The sequence below is a fragment of the Heloderma suspectum genome, chromosome 10, assembly GCF_057233095.1.
Source record: "Heloderma suspectum isolate Gila_16-S chromosome 10, 16-S_ref, whole genome shotgun sequence".
NCBI lineage: Eukaryota > Metazoa > Chordata > Lepidosauria > Squamata > Helodermatidae > Heloderma > Heloderma suspectum.
Genome location: NC_139467.1, coordinates 30,796,756 through 30,822,020, shown reverse-complemented (window position 1 = coordinate 30,822,020; position 25,265 = coordinate 30,796,756). Strand labels below are relative to the sequence as shown.

Here is a 25,265-nt window from a genome sequence, read left to right as displayed (position 1 = left end):
AAGCACCCTCAAGCTTCCAATGTTGATGGGATTCCTAGGGCCAAACTACACATGGTACGAGAGATCCATGATCTCCTAATTTATTTATTTTTATTCTGAACAGCTGCTAGAGCTACACGTTAGATCAGAAAAGCAACTCTAGGACAGGGGGTGTCCCCCTTTGGGGGAAAACATGGGCAGGATACAGACACACGTATCTTTTGCAATTTGGAACTAATCACAGCTGAGAGGAGGATATGGAGTAGGAAAACAAACTTCCCTTCTCCTGGCATCACTGCTCCAACCCAATTAACCCCTACCCCCACCACTGAATGCACACTCACAGAGATCCCATCACTGATCTGTGACATATGCAGGGCTGCTCCTAGAAGATGCAGTCCATTCACCATCACAGAAGACAGAGACGGAGTGTTCAAGAATCAGCTTAAGACTGTTCTCTTTCATAACAGCATAACATTCCTCACTTTTAATGTTAAGCTTTGACATAAGTATACAAGAAATACAGAAGTAAGAACAGTAGAAATGTGAAGGGGAAAAACACAAATGTTTAAAAAAGGAGATAAAACAAACAAAAGAGGAAACAGAAGTGCAAACATAAGCATGCAGCGAAGAAAAAGAGGGGGCAGGGAGAATCACCACTTGACTACAAAGAAGAACATACTGCCTCACAAATTTTGGGGCTGTGCCCTAGTTTTGCTCTATGGAAAATGAGGGGGAATTATTTTTGCTTAAAAATATTAGAAGACAATGTAAAAAGCACTCCAAGATTAGCCACTTGCGTTCATACCTAGGGAACCGTCTCTGTACAAATATCTCTGAAACGGTCAGCCCCCCATGGCACTAGTAAGAGAAAACAATACCAGAACCACCTGTCGACTCCCAACATTTGACCTATAGCAGCCTTCTCCAGCCTGGTGCCCTCCAGATGTTTTGGACTTTAGCTCCCATTTGCATTGGTCAGGAATGCTGGGAGTTTGGGTCCTAAACATCTGGAGGGCACCAGGCTGGAGAAGTCTGATCTTGACCCCAGATCCTAGAACAGCAGTCTTTCTACCTTGTGGCAGCAGGCCACACCCAAAGTCATATACTGATGTCATCCCCCAGAGGTGGCTTATTTTAGGCTTCGGAAAGCAGAAACGGCTGAGCTGTGGTCCATGTACATGGCTTACTGGCCATTTCTAGCACATAACAGCAGCCACGGCAGAGGTTTCCCACTTGCACAAAATGCACCAGTGACAGATTTGGTTGTAGGAAGCATGCCATTACTCATATGCAGGCATTATTAAGAAGGTGGGTTTGAAATGTTATCAAGTAGGTGCTCATAAGATCCCTAAGGACTTGAGTATCAAAGCGGGGGTTTTGGCTGGAACAATCTAAGCATAATACTAACTTGCCCCAGAGGGTGAGTAAACTATTATAGAATAATACTGTACAGATGAGCAAAAACACACACATGCTCAGTCACGTTCCTGAACAAACTAGACCATTATCATCAAAGATCACAAATACTCTCCCAGAATAACCACCTCATATGAATAATCCTTTGCACCAAATGACTGAGGTTCCCCCCACACACACTTGAAAGCAATCAGTGAACCCAGAAAGGAAGGAAGCCAACATGCCCCACCCTCCCCTAACATAACTGCAAGAAATGCTTCAGATAAGTTTCTAGAGGAAATCAGGAGCCTGTTTCACCAGTTATTTAAAGGAGAGGGGAAGGGGGAAAGAGGCATGTGTGGAAATCACTAATTTCAGTTATTTTATTGTGAAAAGTTATCTCTTAGACACCATCTGTGTGAAAAATCTTAGAATTAGTAATGCCACATAGGCTGTCTCTTATCAACAAACCACCCCTTCTCAAAGTCAGGAATTTTTTGGAATCCATACCCAAACACTGTTGCAATGATTCTGATGACATCGAACCCTGCACGCTCAAGGTAAGAGTACCTACAGTGCATCTAGTTACCAACAATTCCCCCCATTGCCCCTTACAGAACCATGCAGCAAAGCCAACCAGAACAAGCCTCCAGCATAACTTCCTCAGGGACAGCTTTTCAGAATGGCCAAAGGTGAATTAGACACAGCAGAAGGTTTGGAAGCAAGGGAGGAAGGCAATAATTAAATCTAAAATTCCCATCAGATAACAGAGTTAGAGGTCTCATTGCATTCTGCCAACACAGGCCAACTGTTCCTTCCAACCTCTTAAGGCAACTAGCTTTAAGTTTTCAAGCTTCTCTCAACAGTTACAGTTTCTCTGTCAAAACAGCCAGGAAGGGGCTGGCTTTACGTAAATCTGAAAAGTAAGGGAGAAACAATTAAAAGACATGCAGAGGCCAGAAAATAAAAAAGGATGTTCAGCAGAAAGTTTTGCTGAGGGCTCAGAGCAATATTCACAGATGTGGCCACAAAGAAGGGAATGCTGTAAATCCAGGGCACAGCAATTACAGACCAACCTAAGGGAGAAGCATCAGCAGTCAGCACAAGAGTAACGATTATGAAGCAACTGCCACATGATGCCACACATTATTCCTTTTCACCTGTAATGAGCATTTATTCTCTCCTACCACCCCAAATATCACAGAGTTATCTGTCATTAACAGTCCAGCTATAGCTAGCAGCCAAATAATAATTGGTAGGAAAGGGCAGCTACAGGGCTTTAGCAGGTTCCTCTTTTCCCAACAGTCCAGAGAGGCTTTGTGCAGAGCTATCCACCATAAGACAACCCTAAATTCACTCATTTCCTACTCACAGGAAGAATAATTTACTTGTGTGTGGCCTTTACCACTCCCTTGGAACAGATTTTATTTCTCTCCAAAGAACCAGGAGGAGAGTAATATTCTCATGGCTCAATGCACTTGAATGCAGCACTAGGAAAATCCCAGGCTATTGCTCATCCCGATACCCACAAGCTGGAAATATTTTTGTAGCTCAGTGGTGATCTGGGATGTAAAAAAAAAAAGTTGCTGGTCTGAATATTCAGTATTTAATAATTTTTGTTATTCATTCTGTTCCAGGTTTTTGTAAAAATACTCTTTTTGGTAAGGACAACTGGAGGGGAAGAGAACAGAATAACAGCCATGGAAAGAATCAGCTGTACAGACATTTTTCTGAAGTCTAGAGGCTTGGAAAGAAAAATGTCAAGATACCAAATGGTTTATTTATTAAGAAATATCCATAACCTAATATAATAAATTCTCTAAGCATTCTGGATTTACAGATGGTGGATGCGTGAAGTACTTGTGTAAAGCTCCTTACTATATAGCCTTTCCCAACTTTGGGTCCCTAGACGTTGTGCTACAATTTCTATTATCCCCAGCCAGCATGGTCAATAGTCAGAGATGATGGCAGCTGTAGCCTAACAACAACTGGGGACCCAAGGATGGGAAAAGCTGCTACATTTGCTAGTTCATCAGAATGAGAGGAAGCAAGGTCCTATGTAAGTATTTACATGGAAGATGAACTTAAAAGCATGAGTAATGATGGTAAGAGCCAAGAATAAAAGTTGATATTACATTAACTTAATGCAAATTAAATATATAATTGAAAAAGTTGAGATGAGACAATTTGGAATGCCCTATGTTTATTGCCACGTGTGTGTTTTTTTTAACTTGTTGCAAGATTTGAACACAAAATGGCTTTCCCAATTTCAAATGTTTGTACCTTCTGAGAAATTCTAGGAAGGTGTTACCAAGGCTTCGGTTCTTTGGAAGTTGATTATGGTGAAGAATGGGCACAGAAGTTAGCCTTCAGTCATTTTCTTAGGAATAAATCTGTTCGCTACTAGGATTTGCTCTTTCAAATACAACTAGAGATTAGATCTACAAGCCATGTCTACAGTTACTTTTCAGAGCATGCCCAAGTATGTCCTGAGACTGTGTACCATTTCCATTATATTTTTTAGAAACTGAGATGAACACAAAATGCAGTTTGCTTGCCAGTAGGAAAATCTGTCAGTTCACATGTATGCCAATCATTAACACACTTGAAAAGAGCTAACTTAGCTAGACAAGTGTTTAATTCCCAGAACAGAAAACTCCAATTAAAAATGGGCAAGTGCAATAAACAATGTCCATCAGCCTGTAAGATTTCTGGAACTTGCAGGAAAGCATTTCTTGTTTACGCCTGAAATGGTTGCTCATTCTTATTGCCCCTTTTTCTATATTAAGCAAGGACAAAGAATCCAGTACCCGCTACAGAGGGCAACAACCATGGAAGTTGTTTTCACTTATTCAGGCAGCCAAAGCAGTTTCTAGAGAAATAGATTAAAACTACCTTATATCCACTGGAACAAGACTTATTACAGCACGTTTGGTTTCCACAGGAACGACAGCCAACAAGCTAATGACTGACTGGGTCAAGGAGTGATTAACAGCCACTTTGCCCACTGTTTGTTAGTTTTGGACATCAACACTTGTGTCAAGTGTTAACATTCCCATTATTTATACTGTCATGGAGAATGGCAGAATGAGTATTTTTCCTCAGATATACATGTTGCAAGCCATAATGCCAGCTTCCCAAAACATAGCCAAGGAGTCAAAGGGCACTCATTCCATCATTCTGACATTTCAGTACCCCTGTTTCTGCTGATGTTAAGTATTAAGACATGCCCATAAAATAATGAAGCTGCTCTAAGAGCAGATATCTTTGGGGCATAAATATGGTGCAGTGTGTACACTAATTAATTTTATTCCAAATGTGCACTAATGAATACCAATATTCTACCATCACCACCTAGTAAGTCCATTTTAGCAAGGGAAAGGGGAAAAGAAAAAAAGTTGATGCTCTTGTTGTATATCACATAGCGTTGTTTTTGTTACCTACACCACCTCTCAGCCTCGGTTAGCGATTCGCCCAAAGCTAGTGACAATAAGTAACAAAACAGAATCACTTCTAAAGACTGCTTTGGACCACACAGGTGCATGGAGTCAAAACTTTCTGCTAACTGGCTTATGCCATCTTTGCTTGTATAACTAATAGGCTGGCTGGCATGTAACCCACATTTTTAAAAAAACTGTGGGTTCTTGCGAATGAGACAGGGTGCTGGTGCACAATGCCTGATCCCACTTGCTAAACAAACCACGGGCCTTCTATCTGTGGTTTGTTTAGAGTTATGTGTGAACCAGGATCTCTGGCTTCTTTCTCTCCTGACAGCCAGAGAAATAACCCAAGAACAAACCATGGGTTCTTTCTCTGGCTTTTTGGGAGAGAGACAAGCCAGAGTTCCTGGTCGACACTTCACAGCAAACAACCCAGGGACTGAGCATCCTTGGGCTGTTTAGCTGTTCCCACTTGCAGTGTGAGCAACTGGTGAGCATACCGCCTTGTTCACAACAACCCAAAACTTTAAAAAATCGTGGGTTGTCATTACATGTGGCCCAGGCCATTGTGACCAGATGTTGAGGTGCAACATCAAATAGGAAAACTAATTTAATGTCTGGGTTGTCAGCCAGGGATTTTTCAATTCTACTCCACTAGAGACTGAAGCTACTTACTACGGCCTAGTCCCACTGGTAGCCAGAGATTATTCTGCAGTGTGTCCAAGAACAGTTCTGCGTTTCAGTTGCCCATCTGATCTGTGATCTGCACTCTTCTATCGTACAACACTGCAAGAATACAAGCTGAAAATGCTAACTGTATGGATGCAATCCTCTAACAGTTACCTGGAAGTAAGCCCCACTGAGTTCAGTGAAGCTTACTTCTGAGTAGACATTAAAAGGATTGCGGTTTAAGCGATTAATTCTTAAAGTGAGATAGTAAGTCCTCCAAAGTCAAGGAAAAATGTATTAAACCCTCCTGATTCCCGTGGCACAGGGGCAGGTGCAGGCTACTGCACATGACTGCTCATCCTTAAATCCACCCTATGCCTTTGAGAACCACAACAGCAGCTGCAAAGAGGTTAAGAAAACTTGTAAATAGCCACTTGCCTGTGGCAAACACACACCACACCCCTCCAGGTGACCAGACAGGAAAGTATTCATAAATTAGAAATGAGTTTTTTCTCCTCCACGCCCAACAACATTCCATAAATTACTAACATAGATGTCTGTGAGCAGGCAGGACTTTAATGCATCTTTTTGCAAACTGGATTATTTCCAGTATCTAAACACATCTGAAGATGGTTATTCACTCTCATTTGCATCTGGTTGGTTTATTGCTTTCTCCACCTGGAAAATACCCTTGTCTTCCCAACACTTAAAATTTACAAGACCTAGATTATAAAAGCGTGGCTCACTTCCTAAATACAAAGAGAAGCAAATTTATCTTCCCTTTACATACCGTTTCCTTTCTCTCACAGTATACCTAGCTAGGAATGGCTAACTGCTATTCTGCAGGCCATGTACCCAAAATTGTGTCATATAAGCAAGTCTCTAGAAGCAATCAGCTGTTTCCCATAATTCAGATTTTAAATTATGTGCGGCTCTTTCAAAAGCAATTCTAAATTACTGAAATAAAGCAGATTTTTCCACAACAGCTCATCAGCTCTTTCAGTTTCAACTTATGGCTTGTTAATTATATTCCAGTACTGAGTGCCCCCACCCTTCCGTTTGTTGCATTTAGGGAATACTGGAAAGATAAGTCTTTTCTTAATTATTAAATGTAAATAACTCATTAAATATAATCCAATTACTTTAATTGTAAGAAAAGGAAGTCATTACAATATGTACATGCATTCTTGCCTGAATAGATTTAATATCTTAAATTAATCATTGCTGCATTCATATTAAGTCAAACTTTGACATTACAAAATCTATGGCAGACAATTTCTTTTTCTTAACATGTTTTACAGATAGTGGTTCAGATTTGTCTTTAAAAAAATGTTTTGCAGAAGTGTCTCAAGCATTTGAACTAAGAGACTTATAAATGGCACCAAGACTGAGCGAGAATGTGGGCTCTGAATAATTCACAATGATATATTTTGTTAACAGTCTATACTAGAAATTCAGGTTTTATTCCCTCATGGTAATCACACAATTTAAAAATCAGAACAGGCAAGCTATGGGAACCATTATACACAAAATAATCTGGTTAAAAATGTCTCAGGGATTAGCACCAGTGATGGTGGTACAGCAATGTTGGATGAGCAGGTTTTCAACCCAAGGTCCTCTCTCACCTCAACATCTTGAGGCACTTCTGCCACAGAACAGTCTTCAAGGGAACACACTCCTCTGCATGTTTAGACAGAAAAAGGTCCTACAACTCCCAGCATTCCCAGCCAGCCAGATTGGCTGGGGAATGCTGGGCATTGTAGGACTTTTTCCTGTCTAAACATGCAGAGGATTGCACCCTAAAACACGTAGTTGCACACATCTGTAGTTTCATTGTTGCCTTCATACCCTGGTTGTGAGGCTTCTGGAAAGAATCTGCTAGCCACTGTGAGAAACAGGATGCTGGTCTAAACAGACCTTTCTTTTGATCCTAAAATACTTATTTCTTACATTCAATACCCATTTGTTGTCAAATATAGTACAAAAGTATTGCTCAGGATATGTGGAGAGTTTCCATTGGCAGATTAGCCACCTCAGACACATTTAACAATAAACCAATTCTCACCTCCTCTTTACATTCTCCAAAGAATTGAGAGCCAGTGTGGTGCAATGGTTAAAAGTGTTGGCCTTGGAAGACCTGCGGGGTGTTTCCACCAGCGATTTACTCCTAGCTGACTGCATGTTGAGGTCATTAGGGATACATGACATTGTGGCCATCCAGCAGCCACCCTGGAGCTGATGACGAAAAAAACGGATTTCCTGAGGCTGCTTAAAGTCAGATTATTTTCCTCAAGTTGGGTTCTCGGAAGTATAGTTGTTGTGTGCCCCAACCCCCGCATTTACCTGGGGTACGTTAGCCCTGCCCAGGGGTGTGTCTTTCACTGTGACCCCAGTCAAGGTGTGTTTCCTGTCCCTGTTTCCCAACACAAACCAATTAGTGTCTACTCAGAAGTAATTCCCACTGTGCTCAATGAGGCTTGTCTCCCAAATGCGCACATCAGAATTTACAGAGATCCCCCACAACTGAAATGGCACAGTTTAAAACACAAATTCCCTAAAGGCTGTAAAGCATGATCTCGAGGCTCCAATTAAGCAACTACTTCACACCTTCGTTATAGAGATCCTGAGCAGCATCGGGTTAGAAAGGGTGCTGGTTTCCCATCCTTGTGTTCTCCCCACCCCCACCCTTTCCCAACACAAGCATATGTCTGTCTACTTGGAAGTAACTCTCACTGTGGTCAATGAGGCTTGCTCCTGAAATGCAGGTGCAGCTGGAGCTTCAGGTGAAAGGAGAAAGGGGGGAGGGATGGGGGGATCCTCTTATTGGTTGAGCAGCCCCTGCCAATCAGATGGTGTTCACTCCAACCCCTCCCCCGCCCCGAAGTATGTTCTGTGAAAAGATTTTTACTGGTGTGGAGTACTCGCTCATAGAGCCCTGCATGGACCAAAGCACAGCAAAGCTGATTCTTTTTAAAAAATCTGGTACTCCTCCATTCACTTCTCCTTCCATTGTCATGGAAACACCCCCTGGGTTCTAGTTCCCTCTCAGCCATGAAGCTCACTGGGTGACTTTGGGCCAGTCACTGAGTCTCAACCTAACCTACCTTACAGGGCTGTTGTGGGGATAAAATAGAGAGGAGGACCATGTAAGCTGCCCTGAGCTCCTCAGAGTAAAGGCAGGATGCATATGTAACAAATAAATAAAATAAATAAGTACCACATAGTCACTGAACCAAACTTCTGGCCATGTCTACACAGAATAGATATCCAATGAAAGCAACACACTCCTGCAATGGGACAAGTCTGTGCCTTTTTGCCACACTGCCAATATCTGCTCTCACCCTTGAAGTTTAGAAGTCCTAATACCAGGCAGAGTACAGCTGAGCTACATTGATAGCTGTGTTCTAAAGAGCAGAGTATATAGTGAGTCTCCCTAGCCATTTATCCCTGATGAAGAAGTCTGTCAGCCATTTTGCCATTATCAATTAGTTTGTGGTTTTGAACAAATCCTCAATGCTAGAGCTTTGTGACTTGAATGTTAAAATTATTATTTTTAAAATCAGGAAAACAGAAAGTTGAAAGAATTTATTTTCTAGCAGGGCACTCGTTTGAAGAAATGATATGGGTACCAAAACAAGATAGGCTCTTGAAAAATCTGTATGTATATATCCACTACATTAAGGGGCTGGAACTACTAGCTAAGGCATTTGGCTCAAACTATATTCTCAGTATCTCCATTTGTAATGTATCCAAACTAGCAACTTCAAAAGTTGACACAAATACAGGATGTTTAGGTTCACTTAAAGTCCTACATAAAGGTAAAATGTTAACTAATGAGAAAATATCATGCAAGAGGGAAGAGGAGAAAATTCCCTATTCCCAGGTATTTCCATTCTTGTGATCTCCATCTCTTAACAAGCAGTTTGACAGACATCCAACTTCTTTTGAGAAATAAACCAGATAATTACATCTTTTAAAGGTGTTACTACCGCTTAAGTACCAGCTACCTCTCACTTCCTTAAAACAGAAGCAAGATCATTAAGTTATGAGAACAGGACTTGGAACAGAGGATGAAATTTGGATTCAGATTTGGAAATCACTCCAAAAGCTGGATTGCAGTTAAACCTCAAAAAACCAAGATTATGGCAACCAGCTTGATTGATAGCTGGCAAATAGAGGGAGAAAACGTGGAGGCAGTGACAGACTTTGTATTTCTAGGCACAAAGATTACTGCAGACGCTGACTGCAGCCAGGAAATTTTATTATTTATTTATTTATTTATTATTAAATTTATTAATCGCCCATCTGGCTGGTCACCCAGCCACTCTGGGTGATGTACAGCGTATAATTAAACAGTTTAAAACAATAAAATTCTACAATAAAAAGGTTTTCTAAAATACCCTAACCCACCCCAAATGCCTGCCTGAACAAGCACGTTTTTAATGCATGGAGAAAGCTCATTAAAGAGGGGGCATGGCGGAGTTCCCTAGAGAGGGAGTTCCACAGAGTGGGGGCCACCACAGAAAAGGCCCTCTCTCTCATCCCCACCAGTCGAGCTGTCCTGGCTGATGGGACAGAGAGAAGGCCATCCAAGGCTGATCTTGTTAAGTGGCCTGTCTGGTGCTGCTGGAGGCGCTCCTTAAGATAGGCTGGGCCGGAACAATATAGGGTTTTAAAGGTCAAAACCAACACCTTGAATTTGGCCCGGAAAACAACTGGTAACCAGTGCAACTCCTTCAGCACTGGAGTGATGTGATCTCGCCAACAGCTGCCTTTAATCAGGCGAGCCGCCGCGTTCTATACCAGCTGCAGCTTCTGAACCGTCTTCAAGGGTAACCCTACGTAGAGCACATTACAGTAGTGTAGATGAGAGGAGACCAGGGCATGTACTACCGATGGGAGCAGATGGTCGGGAAGGAAGGGGCACAGCCGCCATATCAGATGGAGTTGATACAGCGCTGTCCGGCTGTATCAACAACTCACAGATGACACCTGAGCTTCCATGGACAGCTGGGAGTCCAAAATGACCCCCAGGCTGCGGACCTGGTCTTTCAAGGGTAGCCGTACCCCATTCAACACCAGGTCAACATCCCCCAGCCTCTTGTCTCCCACCAAAAGTACCTCAGTCTTGTCAGGGTTCAGCTTCAGCTTATTCCTCCCCATCCAGCCACTCACCATCTCCAGACATTTGGACAGGGATTCTACGGCCAAGCTTGGTGAAGATTTGAATGAGAGGTAGAGCTGCGTGTCATCCGCATATTGATGACACCGCACCCCAAACCTCCTGATGATAGCCCCCAGCGGCTTCACATAGATATTAAATAGCATCGGGGAGAGGACGGAACCCTGTGGCACCCCACAAGTGAGTGGCCACGGGTCCGAAATCTCCTCTCCCAGTGCTACCCTCTGGTACCTGCCGGAGAGGAAGGACTGGAACCACCGCAATACGGTGTCTCCAATGCCCAACCCCTTCAGGCGGTCCAGGAGGATACCGTGGTAAACGGTATCAAAAGCTGCTGAGAGGTCGAGGAGAACAAGGAAGGAGCATTCGCCCCTATCCAGTGCCCTATCCAGAAATCAGAAGACGTTTACTTCTTGGGAGGAGAGCAATGACAAATCTTGATAAAATAGTTCAGAGAAGAGACATCACACTAACAACAAAGGTCCGCATAGTTAAAGCAATGGTATTCCCCGTAGTAACCTATGGTTGCAAGAGCTGGACCATAAGGAAGGCTGAGCGAAGGAAGATAGATGCTTTTGAACTGTGGTGTTGGAGGAAAATTCTGAGAGTGCCTTGAACTGCAAGAAACTCAAACCAGTCCATACTCCAGGAAATAAAGCCAGACTGCTCACTTGAGGGAATGATATTAAAGGCAAAACTGAAGTACTTTGGCCACATAATGAGAAGACAGGATACCCTGGAGAAGATGCTGATGCTAGGGAAAGTGGAAGGCAAAAGGAAGAGGGGCCGACCATGGGCAAGATCGATGGATGATATTCTGGAGGTGACAGACTTGACCTTGGGGGAGCTGGGGGTGGTGATGGCCGACAGGAAGCTCTGGCATGGGGTCATCCAAGGAGTCATGAAGAGTCGGAAGCGACTGAACGAATAAACAACAAACTATCAAGGTACCTCAAAGATAAAGCATGTTTAAATTGGTCAGCAGAAGGCAGTATAAATCTGATCCAGTTTAAGCAGTGCATATCAGTAAATCCTGGCCAATGTTGGAGGATGCTTGGAGAAGAGAGCAAGTTCTACTGTATCTGATGGACCTGCTATAGGTGCACGGTATTAACCCAGATCTTATACCACACAGATGTTATCACTAGATATAAATTAATGGTAGATCCAAACGTTATCCTCCTGAACTGTACAAGAGCTGAAGAAATCCCACCAGTAAAGAATGAACGAATATCTATACCAGGGCCCTGGCCAAGCAATTCCCCCACCCCCTGCAAGTGAATGAAGTGATTCCTCTATTCACTTGTATGGGGGTGGGGAAGTCCCCCCTACCAAAAATTGGTTAGGAGGAGGCCAAGTCCAGCCTCCACCAAGGACCCTTGGAGAAACAAGATCCTTGGTAGGGGGTGACCTTCACTCCTACTCCAGCTGATTTTTGGCAGGGGGACTTTTCCCTGCCCCATGCAAATGAATGGAGAAATTGCTCCATTCACTTACATGGGTATGGGGCGACAGGGATATAGAAAGAAAGAGGAGCCGGGGGGCAGGGGGAGAGAGAAGAGCAGCCAGAGAGAGAGAGAAGTGGCATGGGGCAGAGGGAGAGAGAAGAGGAGCCAAAGAGATGAAGAAAGAGGAACCAAAGAGAAGGAAGGAAGGAAGGAAGGAAAGAAAGAGCCGGGGGGGTGGAGCCAGAGAAGAGAGAAAAGAGCCAGAGAGAGAAATCAGAGTAGCATACAGTGTGCACAATAATGCACACACAAGCAAACACAGATAAGGGGGTGCTCTCAAAATTTTTGTGATTGGCTCCATACCCCCTAGTGTATCTAATTTATGATGGTCCCCAGGGCACTTTTACAAAATGCCAGATTTGTGCATGGGCCCAAAAAGGTTGGAGACTCTATACTGTTGGCAATTCCAGGATCTCAACTAGCAGTACAGAGGCTTCCATACATCTAGTGCTGGATTGTAAACATCTGGGACCATTTAATGACAGATAAGACAGCATTACAGACCAAGGACATTACAGGAGAGCACCATGTAGACCACTTTCCAGAGAAAGTTATCATTTGTCCTTTACTGAAGGCAAATCAAACTACTGTATGTGACTACTCATAGTCACATCTATTACCCAGAAATACTGTCTCAATCACCCACTCATTTAAGCCTTGTTTTAGATTTTTTTTTAAAATTGCTTCAGAAATTTTTTGTATTGTTCTAAAGAACCCAGAAGAATAGCATTAGGGCCATCACCAATGTAAACCCAAGATGTTATGTACCCAGCATTTTTAACATACGAGGGCTTTATAATAGCCATCTTGCTCAGGGATCAGGCCTAACTGAAGCCGCTTCCTAGAAGCTTCTCATTTAGAGTCAGGCTTCACATATTCTTGGATGCAGTTCTGGTTTCTGAGACATCCCCCCCCCCCCCAATACTGAACTGTAAAATAGGTAGGTCAAGGGCATTTCTCTGGAGAAGCAAGAAGCTTTTGCACACTCAGAAGTACAGGAAAGCCTTTGTACAAGTTGCCTAGAGAACGTTTCTCCAAAGAACCAGGCCCAGAAGCTGCTGGAAATAACAGGATTCAGATGTATGCTCTGTTTCACTAACTGGTTATGCTAATCTGTGAGAGAGTGGGTCAAGTCCTTGGGCTATGAGTTGCTTTTATTCTTTCTCACTCTTGAGTTCTGCATAGGATCCAGTATAAAACACATTTAAAGACTCCCCCCCACACACACAAATGTTTCTAGTTCCCATGATTGTGGAGAATATGTGTCTGAAAATGAGCAGGGTGTTTCAACTCATAATTCATTGTTATTATTTTTATTAGATTTTAGATGCCTTTCTCAAAAAAGACTCAATGCAATTTCCAAAAAATTAAAATATACAGCATTTAAAATAGCTAAAACAGTTACCCTGTCACCCTGCTTATTTAACTTCTATGCAGAGTACATCATGAGAAACGCCAGGTTGGATGAATCACAGGTCGGAATTAAGATTGCCGGGAGAATTATCAACAACCTCCGATATGCAGATGACACCACCCTAATGGCAGAAAGCGAAGAGGATCTAAAGAGCCTCTTGTTGAGGGTGAAAGAGGAGAGTGCAAAAGCTGGTTTGAAACTCAACATTAGAAAAACTAAGATCATGGCATCTGGCCCCATCACTTCCTGGCATATAGAAGGGGAAGAAATGGAAGCAGTGACAGATTTTATTTTCTTGGGCTCCAAGATCACCGCAGACGGTGACTGTAGCCATGACATTAAAAGACGCTTGCTCCTTGGGAGGAAAGCTATGGCAAACCTAGACAGCATAGTCAGAAGCAGAGACATCACCTTGCCGACAAAGGTCTGTCTAATCAAAGCTATGGTTTTCCCAGTAGTAATGTATGGCTGTGAGAGCTGGACTATAAGGAAGACTGAGTGCCGAAGAATTGATGCTTTCGAACTGTGGTGCTGGAGAAGACTCTTACAAGTCCCCTGGACTGCAAGGAGGTCAAATCAGTCCATCCTAAAGGAAATCAACCCTGAGTGCTCATTGGAAGGACAGATACTGAAGCTGAAGCTCCAATATTTTGGCCACCTAATACGAAGAGAAAACTCTCTGGAAAAGACCCTGATGCTGGGAAAGACTGAAGGCAAAAGGAGAAGGGGACGGCAGAGGATGAGATGGCTAGATAGCATCACGGATGCAATGAATATGAACTTGAGCACGCTCCAGGAGAGAGCACAGGACAGGAAGGCCTGGCGTGCTATGGTCCATGGGGTCATGAAGAGTCAGACACAACTGAACGACTGAACAACAACAACAACAATTAATCGCAACAAGATGCTGTGATGGCCTCCAATACTGGTGTAGTTAAAAAAAAAGGTTAGACAAATTCATGAGGTCTAGGTATGATTTACAGTGGCATACAGCAGGCCTCTGATGGTGACACAATGCTGAACAAGGTAAGATTGTGAGACTAATCCCACCAAGTAATTCTTATATCACAGGTGTTGATTCTAGGTATGCTACCAGCTGGTGCAACAAGATCCAGATGTATGCAAAAGGGAACTCTCATTTCTGCTCTCGCTCACTTCTGCTGTGGTCTTTTTGAAGTGTTAAAATGTTGAATAAATATTAGGTGTTGCACAATGATACCAGCAGCAGCACCTTCCTTTCCAATGAAACCCCACTCCTTGCATTGTCTGCATGAGCAGTGGCAACATCAGCATGCCACACACCAAATGCTTTTGGCCCATGAATGTCATTTGGAGTCTCTTGCTGTAGAACTGTTTTTTTGTTTTTTTTTTAAGTGAGATCAACTGATCTCTTATAGTTATCCTACTGCAGAATGACCAGTTGCGTCAGCCATTAAAAGAAGGAGTTCAACTACTCATGTTCTCCTCCTGCTCATATGAACCTGGTAAATGGATAATTACAGAAGTGATTGTGTGTCTGGAGTTAGCCATTCTGAAAAGTTAGGGCAGCCTTGTAATGTCGTAGGGGCTGGCTGTCCGCCCAGCCATTGGCAACCTGATCGGTGACTAATAACAAGTTTTCGCATTATATTTTAGTTCACCCAATAACAAACAGTTGTATTTGGGATCTCTGTATTTGTGCCATACGTAGTACTAGTTTGCAGTCCCAACCTCCCTACTCATATTCAAATTAGGATAGTCCTATATCAGGGGCGAGCAACCTGTGGTTGGACTCCACCACTCTCAGCCAACATGGCCAATGTTCAGAGATGATGGGAGTTATAGTCCAACAATATCTGGAGGGCCACAGATTTCCCATCTCCCCCCTATATACATCCCCAGGGCAGAACAGTAATGGTACAAGAATGTTTCTGCTCAGTTATATCTAGGAAAGTAATGCTTGAAAAAAACTAGCTCTGTAGGGCCTTCACACAGCATTTTGCTACCATTAAATGTGAGGCTTACATTGGGGGGGGGGGGAGATTAACAGCCAAAGTTTTATTATCTAGCAACATTTGCCGGTTTAAACATATACGTAGTGCTTTATATTAATAATTTTTTAAAAATTAAAGCAACAGAGAGGTCATGACATCTAGCTTCTGAGTGGTAAGTTCTGCAATGCAAGAGAAGCCAAATTAATGCAAAGCAATTCTCCTTACTCCCATGTCCCCTGTTCGAATACACTACAATCTTAAATCAGTTTAGCAGTCATTTTCTCTTCCCAAGGGACTATAAATCTGTTACAGAGCTAGGGATCTCCAACAATTAAATCTCACCAAACTACAATACCTAAGATTCTTTGGGGGAACCATGACAGCTAGAATAGTATAAAAACCTATATATGATGGTAACATAGAGTTGTCTTGTGCCTTCCAAAAAAACTATAACACTGCAAGACATTTGTTGCTTATGACACACCACATATTTTGCATTTTAAACTGTTTTTCATCCCTACAGTATGTATGACAAATTCTATACTAACTGGAATATCAATCCATTAGCCACTACTCACCATTTTCTGTTTAGTTTAACCCTTATAAAAGCATCATCAGATTTAGCTGCATGTATGAAAAGCGCTAGGCAGCACAAAAATGTATACGAAGCCATGCAAACAGGAGATGGGGAAAACAGTTACTGGATATTTGCAAATCCAACATGACTAGGTTCTGGTATTATACAGCAGTGTGCCCAGATACCAATATGTAGAGGTAGATAAATCAGTTGCTAAGTACCGCCACTTTCAGGAGACAGACCTGATGCAAAGAAAACTGAATTCACCTATCCTTGCAGCAAGTACTCAAGCCTTCTCAGGAAATCTCTTTGGAAAGGTGGTGAAACAACTTCTAAGCAGTGATTGAAAAGCAATACCACATCTGCAAGGAACAAGTGATTTTCGAGTGCATGAGATCTGCCCAGGAATACTTTAATATGAAAAGCAGCATTATGGGAGGTCTAAAGAGGACTGACTACATCCAGGGTGCAGAAGTACAGGGCCACAGCCAAATTTCATCAAGCCCATGGCATTAGCCTGCTCTAGCTGCTCCACCCCTTTGGGCAGCAGCACTCAAGAGTGCACACTCCTGCCCCTACCCCCACCATTTTCCCTCAGGAAAGACCAGGTAGTGTGTGAACATTGGGTGCCACTGCCCAAAAGAGCTCCATGTGCCTTTAGGAAGCAGGACCCCACACTGCGCACTCCCCTCCTTCCAAACTTTCCCTCAGGAGTGAGGGGAAGCATTGGATGCCACTTCCCAAGGTGTTTTCCCAGCCTATGCACCTCCAAGGTGGTTGAAACTCCATCTGCCTGACAGATGAATAGACAGAGAAAGCCAGTATGCCTCCACCACCCTTCTATTGCAGAGTTTGGCAGAGGTGTTTCCTTTTGATTCTGGCTTTATGCTGCATTTTACAGGTCAGAGACAAGAGAGAGGAAAGGGGCATCCCACCACTAGCTCCAGACCCCAAATGACTTTCCTCATGGGTCAACAGCCCTCCACAAAAAAAGGTTCCTCACCCTTGGATTACCGGATTACTAGTTTTAAATGTGGTTCTTAGAAGATGTTTTTCAAAGGCTTCTGAAAAGACATGCAAAAAGCTAAGTTAGAATGACTAATTAAAAGCCAAGAAATCCAGCTCATATTTGGAAAGCTTCTCCGCCCCTTTACACTTAAGTAATCACGACCACACCCAATGTCTACAGCAAAGTTATTAATGCCCCTTTCAAAGATAAACAATGTGAGCTATCACAGAAGGCTGAGGTTAGCCAAGTCTGATGAATAAATCAGTTGTTCCACCTAAACCGACAGTGCAATCCTATACATGTCTACTCAGAAGTAACCTCCACTGCATTCAATAGGACTTATTCTTACGTGTATATAAGACTGCAGCTTTGGTTTGGGAAAGCAGCACATGAGGCACAGCACAAATCTAACTGGATAATCTACCTTGCCTCAAGATCTGATGAGGAATTGTGCAATCTCAACCATAAATATAACAAGCACTTCATATCTGGCATGTAACAGAATTTCTAGTAAAACTAGTTTGAGACTATTCAGACTGCAGATGATTCATTTCCACAACTACATAGTGAAAACATTGTGCAAATGCTGGCCAGCAGTTCCACAGTTCTTTTCCTTCTTTACCAGGCAACCATGATCAAATCCTTTTACTCCATTTGTCGCTCTTACATTAGCTGATTTCCTTCTATGCACATGGCTCTTGCAGCAAAGTAAAACTTATCCAAACACTAAGAGAGAATTTTCCACGATTTATTTATCCAATGGACCTAAAGGTTTTTAGATCAGCAAAAAAAACTGACTTTTTTCTTATTCCTCCAGCAATCGGTTTTTGCACAGACCCATCAATGTCAGATGAAGCAGCAGACCCTGCTCAAACACAAGGAACTATACTTCCTTGGTTCTTTTTTACTGTATTTTTTGGCTTTCAAGCTTTTTCTCTCACAAGTTGTTAGGATGTTGCAGAAACAGAAGATCAGGAAGATGGGGAAATGGCACTTATTTATTACTCGAACATGCACTGCAAATAGGTAAGAGCCTCGATCCTTCTGCTTTGTTGGTTTTGTTTTATATTATTTGATGGTTATAGTTTTATGATTTATATTCTTCTAGAGATGTATATTGAAAGACAGTATAGATGGCTCTCCTAAATGAATAAAACCATCCTATTAAAATAACATTTCTTTTTGCCTAGTCATAAACAAAGAATCCTTCAGCACCTTAAAGAGTAAGGGCCACTACAGAGATAACACTAAGCCATAGAATAGCATTAGATGATCGAGCTGCACTGAACTCAGGCATGCTCCCCTCCCGCAAAGCTTCCACTTTTAAGCTAACCAGAATTCCGTATTATGTCTAAACTCAGGGAGTTCTAATTAGTTCAAACAAGCCAGAATCGAACTATGGTATATCATCCTGGCTTGTTCACTAACCACAGTTTAAACAGAGCTCCCCAAGTTCAGGTGCACACCAGAGAAGGAAAGGAATGGAGGGAGTGCATGCAAGCTGGAGACACATTGTGGCTTGTGCACATAATGCTACATCATGGGGTGGGCAACTTGTGGCCCTTCAGATGTTGCTGGACTGCAACTCCCCCACCACTGGGTATGCTGGCTAGGCCTGATGGAAGTTGCAATTCAACAACACCTTGAGGGCTAAAAGTTGCCCAGCCCTGGTCAGGGTCACATCTTAACAAGCCTGAAAATATATTGTGGCATAAGATTCGTAAGCTAGATCACATTTCACCACATGCACAAAATGTAAAGAATCTAATCAGGCTGGTTAACTGTATGTTGCATAAGAGGGCCACTACTCATAATCTTACTGTACCTTCTATAGACCCCTAAGGATCTGATAGCTACTGTGTTGTAATGGAAAGTGTTTGATTCATGCCCTTCCTCAGCCATGAGCATTCCAACTAGCCTTGGCCAAGGCACACTGTAAGCTTCAGTCTCCTAGCTTAAAAAATGAATTATTATTGTATCATACAGGAACGAGGATGCAAGTGAAAATTACAGTAAAACGTTAGCCCCATTAAGGATTTCAACAGAAATTTTTAACGTTAGTATTAATGATGATGGAGGGAAGGTGTCATATGCAATGAACTGTTCCACAAACATACATAAGCAAACATTAGTTGCGCATTCAGTCTATCTTCATATTTTTATATAGATACCCTCACAAAATGCACCTCCCTGATTAGCAAGATTAGCTACAAGCTGATAACTGCTTCATACCCAATACATCATACTGAAAACTGATACACATTTTAAAAGGTTAACATGCAAGCAAAATTCCAGAACAATTCCAGTCATAATAGATTTTACAAGTAAGGGCAACTGGCTGCATGCACAAACACACAAACAGCGAGATTTCCACAAGCAAAGCAAGTTTCACAGAGGCAAATTACATCAATATACATAGAGAAAGATTCCACACAGAAAAGATACATACGCTAGTGAAACTCTTTATTTGTACATCAGACTGATGACCATATCCATCAGGTTTCCTTAAGTAAGAAGGCCTAAACGGTTCTAGAGATCTTCATGTAATTGTAAACTACCTAGTCTTATCAGCTTATAAAGGAGGTCAGGAATGCCTTCTCAGAACCACTCCTTCCCCAGCATTCCTGTATTTGCATTCTAGTACTGGGAAAACCCATTGTAGCGTGCCAGTGTAGTGGCTGGAGTGGTGAACTCTGATCAGGAGAAACAGGTTCAAATCCATGCTCAGTCATGATATGACCTAGGGCCAATCACTGGGTTGGTTTGTATGACACAGATGGCTCATCATGGGTTATTTAACCCACAATGAGCTGTAGTGTGTGGCCACCATTTTGAATATGCAACCCAAACTCGGGCAAGCGGGAGTTGTGACACGTTCTGCAAACCCCACCACTATGGACTATTCCAAGGGTTAAACAACCCTCACATAAACCTCCTACTAATTGAGGGTTATGCAAGAGTTGTTTAACCCTCGAATAACACATGATGGCCGGGTTCGCATGACATGGCGCAACCCCCAATAGCCCCAATTGGGGGTTGCATATTCAAAATGGTGGCCACAGATGCCCAGCATGTCCATTAAATAACCCAGGATGAGCATGCCGTGTCGTGCAAACCAGGTCAAGACCTCTAGCCCAATCTATCTCACAAGCATTGTTGTAAGGATAAAATAGAGGATCCTATATATGTTGCCCTGGGCTCTTTGGAGAAAAAGCAGGACAAAAGTGAGATAACCAGAGATCACACACAGCCTTCTGTTTCGAAGGCCTAGAACTTGTAGCCACATACACAGTCCCACTCCTTGCTACTGCGTGCTACAATTGCCTCAGTTCTGCTGATAACTTCCAACCCAGCATGAGCATGCTTCTCCACACACCCCTTGAATTCATACTCCAAATCATTTCCTGAGCAAATGACCCTGTACCTTTGCCCAACCACTGCCTTTGGGATAGGGCAGGTTATACATTTAATATAATAAAAAGCATGGACACCCTTCCTTATTACAGTATGCCTACCTTCATGCAATGCCACATTTTCACTTCCCACTATATCTACATCACTGCCACCCTAATATTCACTTTATCTCCCATGCCTATCCAGGGCACTGTTTCTCCAAGTTGGAAACTTCACCTACTTTGTAGGAAAGTAGCTTTCCTTTCTGCCAGTCACCTCTTTAGCCCCACATCGAGGCATTCTGTGTCTTTTCTGAAGGGCAAATTATCTCCAGAGATCATAAGACAAGTACCATCTACCTGTTATAGACCACCCTTAAAAAAAATCCCTTCCTTATGTCCATCTTTCCTCCCCACACTATATGCTCCCCTGCCACTTCTACTTATGAATTCAAGGACCCACTTTAGGCTTCTTCCCCACCCCAAGCCACAGAGACTGCCTAATCTGAAACCAGGAATCCTCTCATTCAGGGACTCCATCTCCCTGCCCATTTTATTTGTTCCCCCATCCATCAGCATTCACTACCCCCCTCTCTCATGTAGTGTGAAACCTGCCCCTCCCTTCCATGTCCACTTTTAAATGCCACAAGTTCCCCTTTCCTGTCAGGTTTACCCAGCTCTGCCACATGCAGCACCTCAGTGCCCTTCCTTCCACCATCACAAACACAAGCACGCCCTGTTGCTCTTCCGGTGGCAGGGCACCCGCATCCTTTCTACCATACTACACACAAAACTATGACACTTTATCTATAAAGGGCTTTCCCCATCCCTTGTATGTGATGACCATCTGTCTGTCCATCCGTCCCCCCAACGAAATCCAACCAGAAAACAACTTTGCCAGATAAGTGGAAAGAGTTGCCAGCAGGTATGTAGTACTTAGAAGCAAGCCCAACCTGAACAAGGGTTCAACCTTCCATAAGCTAAAAGGGCTGCCTTATGGGACATACAATCAGTACATTCACACTTATGCTCTCAGACAACAATAATTTACTACAGCAGCAGAAGTATTCCCTTCTGTGTAGTTTCCGCTGTCAACTTAGTTTACCCTGAGTGGGGCTGAAAGGCAGCCTATACATTTTACTATAAAGATATTCCCTATACAGTTATACAGTTGGCAGTGTGCTCTGTACAAAAATGAAATGCTTTTACATAGTTACACTAGGTGGGAGGCTGACACTTAACAGTCTCAGGCTGCAATCCTACACACTTACTAGGGTGCAAGTCCCATTAAACAAGATTACTGTTGCTATTATTACTTTTTATGTCATTCTTACCCTCAAGTTCCCTGGAGGAAGAGTGAGTTACACTGGTCTCCTCACCCATGTTATCTACACAATATCCCTGTGGGTGAGGTTGGGAAGACTAAATGTTTTATGCATTCTGAGAATCATTTCTCTTGTTTTTTGTGTGGCATCCAGTACCTTTCCATTTCATTGATGGTTTGGTAGGCTAAAAGACAGCAACTGGCCCAAGGTGGCCCTGTGAGCTTCCTGACTAAGGGGAGATTTGAATCCATGTCTCCCTAGCCCTTTCCTAACACTTCTAACCATTACACCAAACTGGTACTCACAATGGAACATACTTCTGAGTAAACACACAGGATTATACTTTTAAACAGCAGTCACTTACTCCAGCAGTAAAATACTTCATTTTATGCTGTCTGCACTCCCAACTCCACTTCCCCACCCAGATAGTATGGTACCCAAAGCAATGGAGAAATTACCACAGGAATAAGCCACTGTCGTTTAGGAGCACTTTAAAAAAGTGTTAAAAATATGTTACTGCTTTAGCCCCAGAAGTCATGTATTCTATAATATAAAAGCCTAGCCAAGACATTGTCATAAGACAATGAGGACAAATGGGTTGGATCCAGACTTAGGGTAGCATCCAATGTTAGTTCTACATAGAGTAGACCTACTAAAATCAATGGGGCTTAAGTTAGCTGTAACTTACGTCTCATGCATTTCAATGGGTCTACTCCATGTAGGACTAACACTGGATACTACCCTCAGTCACAGTCGATGCACAGGAATCAACAGGGCTTGAGTCACACCTAACTTCCAATGGGTCTACCTACTGACTAAATCCGGATCTCACCCAATGTTGTAGCTTCTTTCTTTTGGAAAAGAACCGTCCTTCTCCATTTGGTGAACCAGCTTCTTATGAAAGGCAGAACCCATCCAAAGTACTAACAGTATTCCAATAAGAGCACTTAGCAAAGCGATAGGGGAAACAGTGTCTCACTCACTCACACACCTGCGGAAAGAGGGAGCTGCTAACAGCAGAGGAGCAGGACAAACACAGGCAAAAGAAGAAGGGGGCAACCTCACCCACCATCACCAACCCATCCCAGGACACAACACACGTCCGACCTTCCCGATGAGGATCCTCATACAGGGCCCGACCCCCCATCTTTTCTTCCTGCCCAAGGGCCTTCTTCACGTCACTCGCCCCCCACCTCCGTGCTCAAGGTGGAGACCCCCCCAGTGGTGCCCCTCCCCGCCACCCCATAATATCCCCTCCCCGCCACCCCATAATATCCCCTCCCGCTCCTCGCCCCCCCACCCCCGCCACCGACCGAGCCTTACCCGCCCACAGCCGCCTTCTCCGAGCCCCTCTCCCCTCAGCCCGTCACCCCCGGAGCGAAACGTCCCAGCCGTCCGCCATTCCACGGCTTTCCCCTCAGCCTGCCTGGACCGGAGCTAGCCCCGCCTTCTCCGCCGGTCCGCGTTCCCGTTGGCTCCCTTGCGCCTAACCGCCCGCGCTTCATTGGCTAGCCAGCGCTGCCTGTCAAATGTTACCTTACGCGATTTGCGTAGGCACCCCAGCTTCCTTCCCTTACCCTTAAACGACCACACCCAACCGAGCCTCGGGGGGGGGGGGGACACGACAGCGTGGGATGTACCACGAGCCGAGGTCGGTGGGGGAGGAGGGTGAAGAGGTGACGCGCGTTAGACAGTAGATTTGGAAGGGAAGGCGAAGTTTGACATCGCTCTTGTTTTTATTTAAGTAAGAAAGGACGGTAGTTGATGTTTCGCGTCAGATTTGTTTCAGGAGGACGATTCTCCATCATGGTTTCGACCTCCTTCCCGTTATTTCTCTTCGCTAGGCCAGTCAGTTCGATGGTCTTGAGGCTTAAAGGAAGGCTCCCCCTGGCGTCGTGGGGGTATTATAACAAAGCGAGAAAGTTTGGAAACTCCCGTGATGGAAGGGAGTGGCGAGGTCTGCGGTGCGAGAATGTGGCTGGAGCAGGGTTGTTTCACACGTTACACAGCAACAGAGCCGGGTCTGTTACCAAGTGTACACTTAGGGCGCAATCCTATGCATGTTTAGACAGAGAAAAGGCCTACAACTCCCAGCATTCCCCAGCCAGCAAAGGTGTATTGCTGGCCATATGCCCTCTTATATGGAGGACCATCCTCTATTTGGAGGGCTGTCCTATTGAAGCCCGGTTTAAAGATAAGGGACCATAAGAAGTTAGAGCAGATCAGGGGGCCTTGAAGTTTGTTGTTGTTCAGTCGTTCAGTTGTGTCCGACTCTTCGTGACCCCATGGACCATAGCACGCCAGACCTTCCTGTCCTGCACACTCTCCCGGACAACTGGTAACCTTGAAGTTACCCATCCGTAGTTAGCAACTGGGCAGCAAATGGGAAACCCCACAAAGGATGCCAAAAAGCACACCTGTTGTGCGCAGAGTGGTAGGCAGCAGTATTGCAACCGAAACTCTTCCCATAACCTGAGTTCAATCCCAGTGGAAGCTGGGTCCCGGGTAGCCGGCTCAGGTCGACTCAGCCCTCCATCCTTCTGAGGTCGGTAAAATGAGTACCCAGCTTGCTGGGGGAAAGGTAGTCACGACTAGAGAAGGCAATGGCAAACCACCCCGCTATAGTCTGCCATGAAAACGCCAGCGCAAGCGGCGTCCCTCTAGGAGTCATCAATGACTCGGTGCTTGCAAAGGAGGAACCTTTCCTTCCTGACAATATCCAATTATCATACGCAATAGTGCAGCAGATCATTGTATTGCTTTTTCTTTGTTTGTTTGCTGGTTCAGTGTACAAAAAGTATTTTCAGTGTACAAAAGTATTTAAGGGTGCAATCCTATGGATGTTTAGACAGAAAGAAGTCCCGCATCTCCCAGCATTCCCCAGCCAACAAGGCTGGCTGGGGAATGCTGGGAGATGTAGGACTTCTTTCTGTCTAAACATCCATAGGACTGTGCCCTAAAGTGCCTTATTTTTTACATGCATATGAAACTGAGGCTGAGAACTAGTGCTCAGATCCCTACTCAAAATAGGGATCTGGGGCCCAATCCAATGCATGTTTAGACAGAAAAATATTCTTCGACTCTCAGCATGCCTTAGCCAGCCATGCTGGATTGCACCCTTAGTGTTGTAGCACCCATTCTCGGGAACTCCCTACCACTACAAATTAGGCAGATGCCAACCTTTCTGGGTTTTCAGCACCTACTAAAAACATACCTTTTCCAACAGGGGTACCCAGGAAGCTAATCTTCTCTTCATTGCTTAGAAGCATCTTTAATACAAGCAATTCAGAAATAGTGTTAAATACATAAATTTCCAACAGATTTCAAATTTGGTGCAGTGAACACTGAGATGGCAGTGGAGGCACAGGCAGCACAAGCCCTGCAGGCAGGAGAAATTAG

General features: G+C 43.7%; 1 protein-coding gene across 6 annotated transcripts in view; it reads right to left on the bottom strand.

The window, feature by feature from the left end:
- WASF2 (WASP family member 2) overlaps nucleotides 1-23,285 on the bottom strand; it is a 62,014-nt gene extending 38,729 nt beyond the window's left edge. For 2 of the 6 annotated variants that reach the window (XM_084815745.1, XM_084815751.1), the window contains exon 1: nucleotides 23,190-23,285. The gene's annotated coding sequence lies outside the window, so the exon portion shown is untranslated. Of the gene's footprint in view, nucleotides 1-7,551; nucleotides 7,722-17,143; nucleotides 17,159-22,698; nucleotides 22,858-23,189 lie in introns of those variants that run through there. The other 4 variants (XM_084815747.1, XM_084815748.1, XM_084815746.1 and 1 more) reach the window with 4 other exon arrangements.
- Between the last annotated feature and the right edge of the window lie 1,980 nt (nucleotides 23,286-25,265).